The following is a 15,197-nucleotide window of genomic DNA, read 5'->3' as shown; positions in this document are numbered from 1 at the left end:
TAGGCGTCGCTACCTGGCGGCGAGACATCGAACGAGGGAAAACTCTGGCCGGAAGCCAGTGGTCCCGGCGACGGCCGCACAGCCTCCCGTGCCTGTCGTCGTAGTTTTTTCCATTTAACCTTCGAATATCGCCGAGCAGACACGCTCGTGGAACCTCGAGATTGACTCGCCGACACGCATCGATTCGCCAATTGAAAAAACAACTTGAGAATTCGAGATAAACGAACGATTCGATGCGTTCGAACGGTGAGCTCCAGCCGACTTCCGGTACCAGGACGCTGGCCGCCATTACGGTTCATCCTTCGCGCTTATTTCGCATCGCGTTTCTTTCATTCTTCAACAGAATGGAACCACGATTTTAATGCACCAGGTGTTTCTTAAATGAAGTGTGAAATTGAACGATTAATATCGGATTGTGAAATTTTTAATTGCGTTCTGTTTCTTAACTGTAACGTCTTCGAAAAGTAGAGTCTCGAGGCTTCTGAATTTCCAGTTATTTATATACAGGAATATAGATTTGTTCTGTCAGTTTTGCTTGCTGATTTATTTTTATTACATATCTGGACCGCAGAGGCAAAGTGTGTTAAGCCCACTTTTCCTGAAACGTGACACTTTTCACGTTTCCTGAACTTTTTGCGTGGCAAAAATTATGTCTTTCTTAGTCAGTTAATTTTTGCTATAATGACGTGAACACGATATTAAGTTCATATTTTATTACTAGGTTTTTATTTGATCTTCTGTAAATACCCAAAAATGTGATTTACTACCTCCGACTACAAAGTTTAGACACTTCTCTAGTAAACATAATAGAACAGAATCATTCATTGCAGGGTTATAAGTAAAATAAATTTGTACAGTTTATAAACAGTGAAAAGATAAGAAGTAAGAAAAATAAGCTCACAGCAGAGACTTCACGACAGCAGAGGATTAACCCTCTGATAGCTCGTATTCAGTTTCTAAGCTTTATAAAATTTTATTAATTATGCGTCAATTTGTCTAAGATACAAAATTATAATACACTACTCGATAATATTTGTAATTATATATTAATATAGTCAAAGAATGTATATTTACATTCGAAGAACTCTTCATGATGGAAATCCTTTTCCTTCGTACGATCAATTTTATTTTCCAGATGATGATAAAAGTAAAGACATAACACGATAAGATTGACTTAAGTATTAGGTTCTTGTGTGACGGATAAGTAACGCGGATTACTATGGTGAACAGTCACACAATGATTAAAGAAGGTCTTCAGGGATGAAGACTTCGATTTTTGAAATTCTGTTCTTTTTATACTTCACGACTTATATAACTGTAAAGAAAGAGGGACAATGGTGTCTTAACGAACCCTTGATGATTAACGGTGGAGATTAGTTGTGGAAAGTCTGAAAGAAGGGTTACTCATCGAAGTAAATCCACGTTCTGATAAATGATAAAGATGTAGGTCATTCAATAATGTGAATGAAATATCATTTGATATTATTATGTAACTATTTCTGGGAATAGGAAATTTGGAAAATTGAAGATTTGGAATTTTGAAAATTTGTGGATGAAGATTAGATGTTTAAGGTTTTTGGAATTTGGGGATTTGGGGATTTGAGAACTGGGGGTTTGAGAATTTGGGGATTTGGGGATTTAGGGTTTGAGAATTTGGGGATTTGAGAATTGGAGATTTGAGAATTTGGGGATTTGGGGATTTAGGGTTTGAGAATTTGGGGATTTGGGGATTTAGGGTTTGAGAATTTGGGGATTTGGGGATTTGGGGATTTAGGGTTTGAGAATTTGAGGTTTGAGAATTTGGGGATTTGAGAATTTGGGGATTTGGGGATTTAGGGTTTGAGAATTTGAGGTTTGAGAATTTGGGGATTTGAGAATTTGGGGATTTGAGAATTTGGGGATTTGGGGATTTAGGGTTTGAGAATTTGGGGGTTTAAGAATTTGGGGTTTGAGAACTGGGGGTTTGAGAATTTGGGGATTTGAGAATTTGGGGATTTGGGGATTTAGGGTTTGAGAATTTGGGGGTTTGAGAATTTGGGGATTGGGGAATTTAGAAATTTGGTAATTTGGTAATTTAGGAATTTGGATTTTGTGAGGTTTGAGAATTTAGGGTATGAGAATTTGAGGATTTGGAAATTTAGAAATTTAGTAATTTGATAATTTAGAAATTTGGGATTTGTGAATTCTGATAATTTTTGAATTTGTAAATAAAATTTAGAAATCAGGGAATCCAAGAATTTACAAATCCAACAAAAATGTTGAAAATCTTAAAAATTATTTCTAAATCTCTAAAATAAAAAATTTGAAGGTTAAATCGTTCTCGCCGCGAGACCCCCTCACCCGAAGACGTTACTGCCGCTGACTTTAGGGCATCAAAGTAAAATGAAGAATTTGTACAAACGTACACCCAGTTTCGCTGCACACAATGCTCCTGTTGGAAACGTTCAAGGTACACATTTTTCCTAAGATCGAAAATAGGTGTTTGGCGCGTGTCCAGATACGATATCAGCTACAACCTCGAAGACAATCTATCGACTACGACCCCCAACGATGGAAACCAACCGGGGAAATTTGTTGTTTCGCCAATCATCTGGACAGATCATTTGTATTATCGAGGCGAACACGACAATGCCACGAATACAAGGCTCGATCGCTCGATTCGGTATATTGCCCGAGTGGACATGAACGCGTCGATTGGCGCGAACCTTGTTCATCTCGTGAAAACCACGGCACGTTACATAATTATGGTCCAATATGTGCCGAACCTAAAATAAGAACATCTTCGTTTCGGTAATTGTTCGGTACCAATTTTGTCTCTGCTCTGTTCGAACATGGTATTCCAAGGAAAAATGGCGGTTTGGAAGAAATCAGATTTAATTACTGTACAGAAATTTGGGAAACTTTAACGTGGTAAGATTATACAAATATGTAAGGTATTTTTCTTTATTAATAATAATAATTAATATTTTTCCACTATCAACCCTTCGGTACATTACAAGAAAGAGTAAAAGTTATGAGAAAATGAATTAAGTTTTTAAATGATAAATAACGAATATTTAAAAGAATAATAGGTATGAATAGTGATATTTGGTATTCAAAATTTGTCAGTAAACACGCTGATGGAATCAGCATTTTTCCTACATAAATCTATCGCGTTCAAGAATATTCAAATCCGTATACTTCACGCGCATTCTCCCCGTTCAAGTTGCAACCCATTCTTTTTATATTCTTTGTCACCGTTTAAACGTAAAACTTTCTATTCTCGAGACAGTCGATCTCATTCTCGTGACGTATGCGTCTTCGTCCAAAGAGGACACGCTCGTATATTACAGAAAAAATGCTCTCAGCTTTTAGTACCCGTTAGCATTCGTTGTTCTCTGCTCCATAAATCCGATTGAAAATTAAAAGAAAGTATAGTCCGATTGTCTCGGAGCTAAATCATATTCTACCTGCTTCGTTCCCAGTAAAGCATAGATAGAGTAAAAAGAATTCAGGTTTTCAGCAAAGTCTGTTTGTTCTCAACCGGCGTGCGTTAAACAGGAATATTATTCGTAAATAGGAGCATAGGAACGAAGCGTTAAACGCCCACGCGACGAGGCGCTTGAACGCCTCGAGTGTAAAAGTAGGAGGTGCAAGCTACAGGTCGGAGGGGGTGAAAAGAAGATGAAGAAGAAGATGAAGAAGTAGAAGAAAGAGAGGCAACGGTCAATGTTCTGCTTGCACGGATCCTAAATACATTTAATATACGGCCACGTCACGGGTTGCGCGTCGTCCATGAAACGTTAAATTCGTTCCATCCGGGATAGCTAATCACTGTACCCATAATTCCGTCAGTTTCGACGTCACCGATTAAATTCATAATGAATGTACTTATATTAGAACCTCACGTTGAATAACAATGCTAAAATGATAATTTTTAGATACAAGCTTGATCTTTAAATCTTTTAGAGCCTTTATTTAACATGTACACTTAATACAGAATTTAATCTTCAAATTCGTTTCTATATCTTTTATTTTGTTATGAAATTACATCTGTCTCATTTTTTTTTACGTACAATTTTTTTGACGGAAGGCTTTCATTTGGATAATGAAATTTCAAGATAATTTTGGGTAATTTTGGTCAATTGTGGTACGGGCTGGAAAAGGACAATGACAACAAAATTATTGTGCACAATGAATCAATTATTATACGAGTATTTTAAGAAATCGAAGGGTAGTCATTATACTATTCGCATTAGGAATCTAGTTTATCCTAAATTGTCCTTAACGTGTTGTGCTAAAAATGCAAGCTGTTCAGTTATTTCCTCAAGAATCTTCAAATACAATCAGATAATATAACGAGAATCTACAGAATTTTTCTACGTATTTCAATATACAGATAGAAGTTTATAATTGAAGTTAATAAATTCTGAAGCATAACGCAGTAGGGAAAATCTTTCGATTTGGTCAGCCGTAGCCAGTGTCACGGTTTATTCTTAAGTCTCGTGCACCCCTTGTGTTTCATCGACGTAGCATACGAAACCGCGTCTTCATGGAAAATGACGATTCAGAGGGAATAAATGCGAAGTAAATGGATCGGCGAACCGCTAAGTACAAACACGACACGCTAAAGTAAACATAATATATTGTGAGCCATGCGTCCCGAGTACATAAATGAAACTTCTACGATAGCATTTACGAGATCGAAAGTATCGAAAGTAGGTGTATATTGCCGTTCGATCGAAAATAAACGTTGCAAATCGAAATTATGCTGGAACGTTTCTTAAATCAAAAGATTGTACGGTTTAGTACGGTATACGTAATGGCGGCTTTTATCTGATCATACCGCGGAGTTTATTAGAGGGAATAAAAAGCAATCGGGTTTCAAATCGAAACGTAGCTCGTTACTTCTTTTTATGTCACGTTACAGAAGATTGGCATAGGAGTATACAGTTTCGAGCTTTGATAAGTAAATAAACAAACGTCAAACGTTTTACAGCATACAAACATTAGAACTAGGAAAATCATATGTAGAATCGTACATGGAAAGTTTACTTTGCAGACTAAATGCTTCATATTTAGAGTACTAGGAAATTGCGTTTCTTTTTTAACTTTATTTGCCAGACGCGTCAGTCAAAACTATTCATATAATATTAAAATGTTAGCATTTTATGTTCAGCGATACTTGACTGTACAAATTATCTCGAAATTCTGTGTAGAACATCAATGCAATTGTTCAAATAATTCGGATTAAAAATTTATTATTGAGTTTGTCCATCACCAAACTGAACACCTTATCAAACATTATTGTAAAGTATAACTTTACCGTAATTGTTATATAGTTGACGCACGTGTTTTATATTCAAGGTCATTTCAAATATACCTATTCAAAAAATAGTGTAATTTCAGAGATATTTTCAGTGGTACATATTGTGACAGAAATTCAATCTAAACCTAAACTTCAAGTTGAAGAAAAAATATAAGCAAGGTTTCACATTTGAGCTGTGAGTGTTTCGAGACTCGTCAAAGTACAGGGATTGATTTCCAAGTTTGGTAAAGAAAAAGCAGCATTAAAGATGTGAACAATGGATTATCAACGCTATTGCGAAACGAAATATTAAGGCACGCAATTGTTCGTGCCTCGTAGCAGTTTCATCCCTGAACCGATTTAAGTTATTGCTACGAATTCGAAAATAACAAGTAGTTAATGTTTCTACGTTTCGCGTGCGCAGGTACTAATTATGAAGCTATCGAGTTGGCCAAAATGTTTTGTCATTTCTTAAGAAGATATTACAAAACGTAACGTAACTGAAATCTAATTATACAACGTATTATTGTTTGAATGCATGAGAAATATTATTGATCAGCATCACTGATCGTTTAATACCATTTTCTAGAACGTGGATCATTAGTCAAGGGAATATTTTCAACACAAAATTTGGCAGACACTTGCAATCGTTTAGTGTAACTGCACGTTTTCGTTCTTATTTTTATAAAATTAATGAATTATAACATTGTTAAAATTAGTCTTTGTTTCATTTTGAATCATGAGAAACTTCGTTGGTAAATTTTTTAAATAAGACAAAAATGTGAGCCAATATATGGATTTATTGAAGAAAGTGCTGACACATTAATTGAATAAATCTACTGCCAAAATTTACATAATCTTTTAACGAAGCTAATTTACAATTTAATTTCGTTTGAACCTTTAACAGTAGATTGAGTTTCTGTCACAATATGTACCACCGAAAATATCTCTGAAATTACATTTTTTAAATAGATATATTTGAAATGACCTTGAATATAAAACACGTGCGTCAAATATAACAATTATGCTCGGTAAAGTCATACTTTACAATAACGTTGTTAAGATGTTCAGGTTGGTGAGGTTAATCGACAAACTCGATAATAAATTTTTAACCTGAATTATTTGAACAATTGCATCGATGTTCTACACAGAATTTCGAGATAATTTGGATCAGATAATGTGGACTGTTAATACGAGTAAAGTGCGATCGCGGTTTTTTTACAAGCGAAAGTAGAAGGTTAACAAGTTCCGTGAAATGTCTATCGGTATTTTCTCATTATGACGAACAAAAATAAACTTCGTTACTTCGTCGCTTGCTCGAAGACGCGGTGGTTCAAAGCATCGTGTTATTTTTAGGTAAAACATAAAGCGTTACGTAAAAGTCGAGCAGTGTACCGACGTTCCGGGACATCATTACTCGAACCGTCTCTTTCGAGCGGAGAACCGCCCGATAACTTATTACGAATTCACCTTTCATCGGGAAAACGATTCTTAATTTCTTCACGGTTCTTAACTCATTCGTCTTCTTTAACTAACTTAAGTTTATTACTGTGGTCGAATGTGTCCTAATCATATGTCGATTTTCGGGTTCTAAGTTAAAAAATGAAAAATCTCGTGTCGCTCTCAAATTATCTAACATACCACGATACCAAAATTACAAAATTTGTTAATTCTAATATCTTAAAACCCCAAAATGTGGAAGATCAAAAATTCTAAAGTCCCAACATTTCAACTCCACAAAATTCAATATTTCCAAAAAACAATTCCTAAAATTTCAAAAATTCCTAAATTCCAAAGACCGAAGCTGCACAATCGTAAACTTCCAAAGCATCGAAATTCCAAAACCCGAAACTCTGTACATTCCGAAATGTCAAGTACAAAATATCAATCCTAACCTCCTGAAAAGTTAATTTATGTACGAAATTAAACACGCAGAAAATACATTAACAGATAACGCATAAAAACGTAAAAATACAAAACGAATGACATCGCTGATCATGATTGTAACCGTAATGATTAGGATTATTTTCATCATGAGGATGTTGTGTTAAATTTTTGTAGCGTGATTCCTTGTCAATCGAACACAACGAATTAACCAACTCCAACACATCTTGAAGGCGTCCACATTTATCGGCTACTATTAAGTGCCGGAACACGTGTTCCAGAAACTTTGATATTTTACGCTAACGTAAATTTCAGCGGACGGTGCCCTGAAAATAGAGCTCCAAGCCTGCAAGCTTCCAGCCACAAACCGATTTCTATTTATTTATGGACGTTTTCATAAACGAACCGCTAAACATCCACGATGAGACAGCCTGTGTCAGCTCGAATGATCGATAGGAAGTAACACGTCCCAGACTGAATTTCCTCTTCGAATGATAAGGTGCACGCTGTCCCGAGAGTTATCTTTCTAAAAGACACGAAATTGTCCAACTTCTAAATATCATCTAAGTTTCTTGGATCTAAAATTCGTGAAAAAATCAAAGTAGCTGAATCGAATTGAATTTCCTGATTTCCAAACTTTGGACAAATTTCAAGATTAAACGCGTAAACTGTAAGATCGACAATTCTTACAATTCAAAATTTACCACGACGTCTTTAAATCTTAAAGTTTCTTGAATAGTAGTGTCCATTTCTTCCAACCTGAAAATTTCAATTCTCCAAGTTTCTAAACTACCAAATCTTCCAGCCCATTATTTTCAAGTTCCCAAACTTGACTTTCTAAATTTCTCCATTTCACTAATTTCTAAATTGCTAAACTTCCAAGTTTGAACTTTGAGAAGTCTGAACTCTCTTTCCAACTCTTATATCCCCAAACCTCGAAATAGAAAAATCAGAAAATTCCTAAGTTTCTAAATTCGTACCGCGTGTACGCATGATAACCGTCCACGTACAGCAATTAAAACGGTCCTTGGTCCGAGTGTTGAACGAGAGGTGGAAGAGTTGCGACCAGGTTGGCTCTCGGTTGCGTCCACAAATCAAGTGGTGCTCGCGAGAGAAAAGGCAGTCGAGCGAAGATTTAAACAGAAGCATCAAGAGGATCAAAGTTGAGATTCCGAATGACAGATAGGGGTTACGAGGGGCAGAGCAGCGTGCAAGATACGTCTATTCTGGATTCTGGCAACAATAATGCCTCCCAGGGACAGCGAGTGGATCGGGCGTAACACGCGCTCGGTATATAGCCACGCAAACAACTAATGACGCGCCTCGTACAAAGGCCGTCCGTTCTAATTTCGTGTTATCCTGCCGGTTGCCTAAAAATATGCGCGGGACAGGCCCGGGTACGTTCACTTTCTGACGATGAAATGGAAAGTCGACCGGTGTCGTTCGTCCATCATCGCTCTTCGTGGAACACGCTTGAACGATGATCCCCTGACGATCGTGCTTTCTATGTAACAAGATGACTCGCGAGTCGCAACTAAACTGATGGATGATTAATTTTGTCGGTCAATTAGGGACTGCTTTTCTTTTTACTCTTCGCTTGAAGGATTGCAGGGGTGAAGGTTTAGTATCGCTACATGACATCTATTTATATGACTTGGACGACTTCATCGCACTTTCACAAACGTGACGCTGCAGTATCGTGATACACGGAGGATTAGGCAGGTTTACATTTTTGATATCATTTCTTTTCACATTGTGCACTTTTCAAACTTATACACGTTTAAATTTTCCTGCTTTTGAGTTTACACGTTTTTCAATTTTTAGACTCCACATTTTCCAAATTTTTTAATTTCGATTTTAGTAATATAGAAATGGTCAAAATTTCAAATTGAGAAATTGACGTCAGTACCGTTCACTGTAATCACTGTGCGTAGTCATGTGTTGTGTTGTCATACGTTGAACCGTATAAGTAGACCACCGCACAACGGGTGATCACACATTATATCCCTACGTATTTCTGATTTGTGTCCCTACAACATACAGCAGAACGTGATCTAGAACTGTATCGAGAACCGAAGAGAACCAGCTTGCTTCCTAAAAATCTAATTTCTGATGTGTTTTGAAATAACGAGAAAAGAGGATAACACGTGGTTAGCTGCGCGTTGACAGATGGACGGGATGCAGGTTTCTCTAGCGAACCGGTAGGTCGGTTGAAAGAAACAGGGAGTTTAGGCTCAATTATCCCTGTATCTCCTATAACGAGCCTGATACGAGAAGCAATCTGGATTAGTAGGCCGATGAACTAATTATTAATAATAATTATTAATAATACGCGTCTGAACGAATAATTCGAAAGTATATAACATGTAGAATTTTATTCCGTACATTGGAACGAGATCTTATAAAGTTTATTAATGTCTTTATTGTTGGATTTTAAACTGGCGAATATAAAACATCTGTTATAAATATTGGAAGGAACAGAGAGGAAATCAAAATATTGTAGGTATTCTTTCAACTTTGCTTTACATTCAGTCTTAATTCTTAACTCGATTCTAACAAATGTTATTTATTTTCATTTCGAGAGTTTTATGATGATCAAGATTTATGGAATTCGAATAAAATTCCAAACGACTGGATCCTTTTTTCTGAATATTTATATTCGGGTCGATTTGAAGATACTCAAAATTATTAATAGGGTTAATTCACTAATCCTGTCATCGTAATGCGAGTACATTTGTGTTCTACTCGAACGTATGATCACGTGCAACTTACATTTCTCTTAATTCAAAAGAAGTGAAGAAAGTATCTCATCCATCTTGTTTATATTCAATTTTTATGTGTAAAGATTTCAGTCTACTCAGATTTTCTTCAGTCTCCAGGCCAAAGTACACTTACCCTTGACCAAGAAAAATCATTACATCTGAGTGCATCATCAGAAGCTGATCTTGTTAACCGGTTAAAAACCTGTCCATCGAGTATGACAAGTTAATACGATACTTGAACAAAAAACATGTACCAACACATGCCATTATAGTTATAAGCGAGAAGTGATTGCTTTCTTACTAAATAACAACGATCCAGTTTATCATTCAATAAAAATTTAAGTAAGACGTTTATTTATTTACTTATGTTTAAACGAGCGAATGTTCATATAACTCATACTTCTTGTTCATATAAACATGTACATACAATAAAATCTTTGAAAGACATTATTCATCTGTCTAGTTGAAAGAAACATTGAATTTTGCGTCCGAAAGATGGCCTAACTTCTTAAGTGCATATGGATTGAATATAATAAAAGGCTGTAAGAAACGCAGCCAAGATATAATTGTCCTAATTGAATCTGCTTAATTGTTTGAAAGAAAGACCGATATTTTGGGTCTGAAAGATGGCCTAACTCCTTAAGTGAATAAGAATTGAATATAATAAAAGGCTGTAAAAAACGCAGGCAAGATATAATTGTCCTAATCGAATCTGCTTAATTGGTTGAAAGAAAGACCGATATTTTGGGTCTGAAAGATGGCCCAACTCCTTAAGAGGATACAGGTTAAACACAAGAGAAGGTTGCAAGGAACCCAGCCAAGGGTATATTTGTACTAGGCGAAGATGCGCATGCACGGATGAAGGAACAACAACAACAACAACTACAGGTCTTTGGCTCGGTAGGATTGCGTCACGACGACATTCTTTCCGGTAGGAAGTCTCGGAGTCAACGCGTCTGTCAAGCGAGCTGACAGCCGCGGATCAAGAACGATCGGACCGCGGCGAAATGTCGGGCGTGGTGGTACGAGCAGCGGTGTGCTCGTTTGTTTTCAGGGTTAACGGGAATATCGGTGCCACTTATGTAAAATTCTGTACGAGTAACATTGGTTCCAATAATAAAACACGGCAGTCCGGTCGGTGCGCGTAGGTACACGTTCATTAGCTGCGCGTACACGAGGCGAGCAAGCCACCACGAGTAATTTGCGAACGCGATCGACGACGCGTGTGTCGGTGTTGGGGTGCTTACGACCTAAACTAAAAATACGTGGGGTCCGATCAACGGCCAACTGGGCCAGTGAAGTAATCGCAGCTCAACGTCCCAAATATAGTCCGACATCTCTACGTAGCCGACACACCGACCGACAGTTGGCATCCGTGGCAACGTACAAGACCACCGAGAGTATAATAGCGGCTGTCACCACGATTCCCTAATGACATGCCTCTATCCGTACGCATCGATGCGAAATTCTCACGTCTAATTTTGGTACGAATTTCGTGTTCTCCAAATTAACCGCGTTAGGTTGATCCGTGAGTCGCGTTGCAGCGTTCAAGGGTAAGAAGGAAAGAGGACGCACTCGCCTGCAACGTAGCCTTCGTTACGACTTCATTTTTATATTCAACCTTTCGTATTTCTAAATTTATAAACCTTCGATCTTTAATTTCTCACGTTTCTTTATCCCTAAATTCTTCAATTTTTCACATTTCTCGTTCTTCGCATTCTTTTCGGATTCTCTGAAGCCTGAAATATCTGGGTTACTAAACTTCTCTTGTATACTTCAGAACTGAACTTCCATAATCCATTTTCTTGAACTTTGAAATTTTCTAGTTTACGAGTCTGTAAATTTCCAAAGCTTTTTACCTCCTTTCTAGGTTCCCAAATACCTACTTTCAAATTCTGAAATCTCCAAATGCCTACATTTCCAAATTAGTTTCGTATCTTCAGTTGGGAACACTTTTGATCAAAACTGCATTGTAGTACTTTTCCTACGAAACTACGATATTAGCCTCAGTGTTTTCATACAGTCAATTTAAACATGTATATATATTGATCACATAGATGAATACCAAATACCTAAGTCCTGTCCAACAATTCCTGATCTTCGATATATTGCATTCGAAGTCTCGTTGAAACTGCACGTGTTTAACGCTCATGTATCATCTCGAGACGTACATATTACGTGTATCCGTAGACAGAGACAAATACGATGATCCACCCATTTTATTTTAGGTGAAAGTACAATACGCGAAGTTCCATGAATTTTTCTTTGCATCGTGTCGTTGTTTCGGAACCCATTTTTCAAAAGTCAGCATATAAGAAACACTTCAATCAGAAAACCTTACATTTTCCGATGGATAATCTCGCACATAGACACAACAAAGGAGCAACTAGAGCGCGAGACGATAAATCTGTCTGTCAAGTTCATTCTAAAAGTGCCTCGAGATTTATTTTGTAGCGTGATTAATAAAGTACGAAAATTATTTGGAAGTTAATGGTAAAGTAAATATAGCAGGTGAAATTTTCGCGAGTTAATACGGGGAGACGATTCTTCGAGGATGCCCGACGAAGAGGATCGATGCCAAATATTTAATTTCGCGATATCGCGATTTTCGTCGCGACCAACAACGGGTTCGCGGACGGTCGCTGCCAACAGACCTACACTATCTTACGTTTTGTTTTAATTCGAACCCCGACGACACGTGGCACGGTTATAAATAAAAGACACGCGATCGTTTGTACGTCGATATTGACTACTAACGACATCGGCTGAGTGATTGTGGACGTTTTGCATCAGACGAAGGGACACAGCGAAGCTATCTTTCTTCAAGTTTATAGACGAAAGGGCCGAAGGAAGATGGCACAACTCGAAACAGATCTGTCAAATTTATTGAACAAATTAAACTAATCTAAAGATTAATGCAAATTGTATACTATATATGTGGATCATTTATTTCGAAAGTGGTACAAGTTCATTTTCATTTATCTTGAGAAAAAGAAATGAAGAATCTAGTTGATTTTTGAATAATTAGAAATTTCGAAATTCTCATCCACGTTGAACACATTAAATTATGTATATTTTTGGAATTGTATTTTTTGAACGCGGATTTCTGCACTAACGATAAGTAAATTTATGGAGAAAGTTACGGAAGACGGTTAATTCGATGTCTTATTTCAAGAAGACTTTTGAGGATCTTCTATTGATTCAACGCTTGATTATGAAGAGAAAGTCTGATGACTTATTTGTTTTAAAGAAAAGATTCTATATGAAAGTTGAAAAGGCATTTCTTACAAGAGGCAAATTATGTGTCCCACAAATGATTGTACATTCTGCATGTAACTTTAATACATTATTCATTACACTTTTGTTAATGAAAGGAATTTCTAATTTCTTGATAAACTAATTCAAAATATTTGAATGAACTTCAGTAAACATTGATGTTTCGTGGTATTTGAAAGTTTTGTTAAACAACCATTAATTTCATGTATATTTTGCTTTTAAAAAATGTAGTTCTTGATATAATAATCTAGATACAATCTACTATGTTATACACTTATAATCTTTAAATATTAAAAACATAATTATGGTACACTAGAAATTTCAGTTACTCGTGTTTATTTTTTAAGACGTGAATAATATCGAAAATTACAGTGTTCAAGATGAAGGCAAATAGAAGGAAGTCTATCACAAAATACTAAGAAAACGAAGCGGAAGAGACGTAGCCAAACGTACATAACCGCTGTTGGCGTCGAGTCAGTCATTACGTTACAAGAAAAGCATCTTACGTTCGAAACGAGAGGAGTTCCAAAGATTACAATTTCCTTTCTTATGTACATTGTTCTTTATTCCTTTCTCAAACTGCACTCTGTTCTTCTCATTCCGGAAATTTCAAATCGTGGAATTTTGAAATTTACAGATTTACAGATTTATAGATTTATAGATTTATAGATTTATAGATTTATAGATTTATAGATTTATAGATTTATAGATTTATAGATTTATAGATTTATAGATTTATAGATTTATAGATTTATAGATTTATAGATTTATAGATTTATAGATTTACAGATTTATAAATTTACAGATTTATAGATTTACAGATTTGTAGATTTACAGATTTAAAGATTTACAAATTTACAAGTCTACATATTTATAAATTTACAGCTCCACAAATATACAAACCGCAAAAATTTCAAATTTAAAATTCAACAAATGTGGGAAGTTAGAAAAATTTATATATAAATATTCAAATTTCCAAACACCTCTGTTCAGGTTATTGTACACCCATATCTTCAGTCTCCAAAACACGAATCTACCCAGAAGTTAAACTAAAACAGAAGGAAAATAAATGAAGTAAAAAGGTGGTGCACGGTAGGGTGTCTTCTCATTACACATGTTTATAGTTGATGCCCCTCGAAAGCCCCGAGAGCAGGTCTATTTTTACGGCAAAGAGGAATCCGTCTGCGATCAAACACGTGTCGACTGCAGAAACCGTGTCCGCCCTTATCGAACCTATCTCGCTACTTAAAAGCCCAAGTTTCCGCGTTCTTATCCGCGCTCGTCAGGGTGCTCGAACGATGCCCGAGACGAATCGAGGAGCAAATTCACGCTGGCAAGCGTTTCGGATAGATTTGAAACGTTCACGATTGAATCCCGTCGCTCGAGCAAACGACAGGTATTGTCCGCGGTCCTAAATTATTCGACGCTCTCTGTAACCAGAATCTTTGGCAGGTTTCGAGCAACGCGACGTCGAGGAAACGCAGAAAACTCTCATCTATCATGTTGAAATGCGTTATGCGAAAATAGTCGCAAGGATACGAGGAGGTCGGATTTGGCGAACGTGCAGCACGGTGTGCCCCGGGCCCCGGCGTCAAGGGTGCGCGGATTATCGAGCTATCGAAAACGCGTCATCGCGATCGCATAATACATATAGTTTTCTCGGGGAAAATTTGACAAGAAATTAATAATATACTTATTAATATTTTGGCGGTGTTAGAATTTAAGTGAAATTTTAGAATTTGGGGATTTGGGAATTTTGGGAAAGTTGAAAATTTGGAAATGACTACATTTGGTGAATTGGACGTTAAGAGATACAAGCTTGAAAATATGGAAATAAAAAAATGAAGAAATTTGCGAGATGGAAATTGGAAACTTGGGGACTTCGGGAGCATGGGACATTCGACAATGTGAAAATTTGCAAAATTCTACATTTGATGAATTAAAAATTAAGAAACGTACAAGGTTGAAAATATGGAAATAAAAAAATG

The sequence above is a fragment of the Megachile rotundata genome, chromosome 1, assembly GCF_050947335.1.
Source record: "Megachile rotundata isolate GNS110a chromosome 1, iyMegRotu1, whole genome shotgun sequence".
Lineage (NCBI taxonomy): Eukaryota > Metazoa > Arthropoda > Insecta > Hymenoptera > Megachilidae > Megachile > Megachile rotundata.
This window is presented reverse-complemented; position numbering follows the sequence as displayed.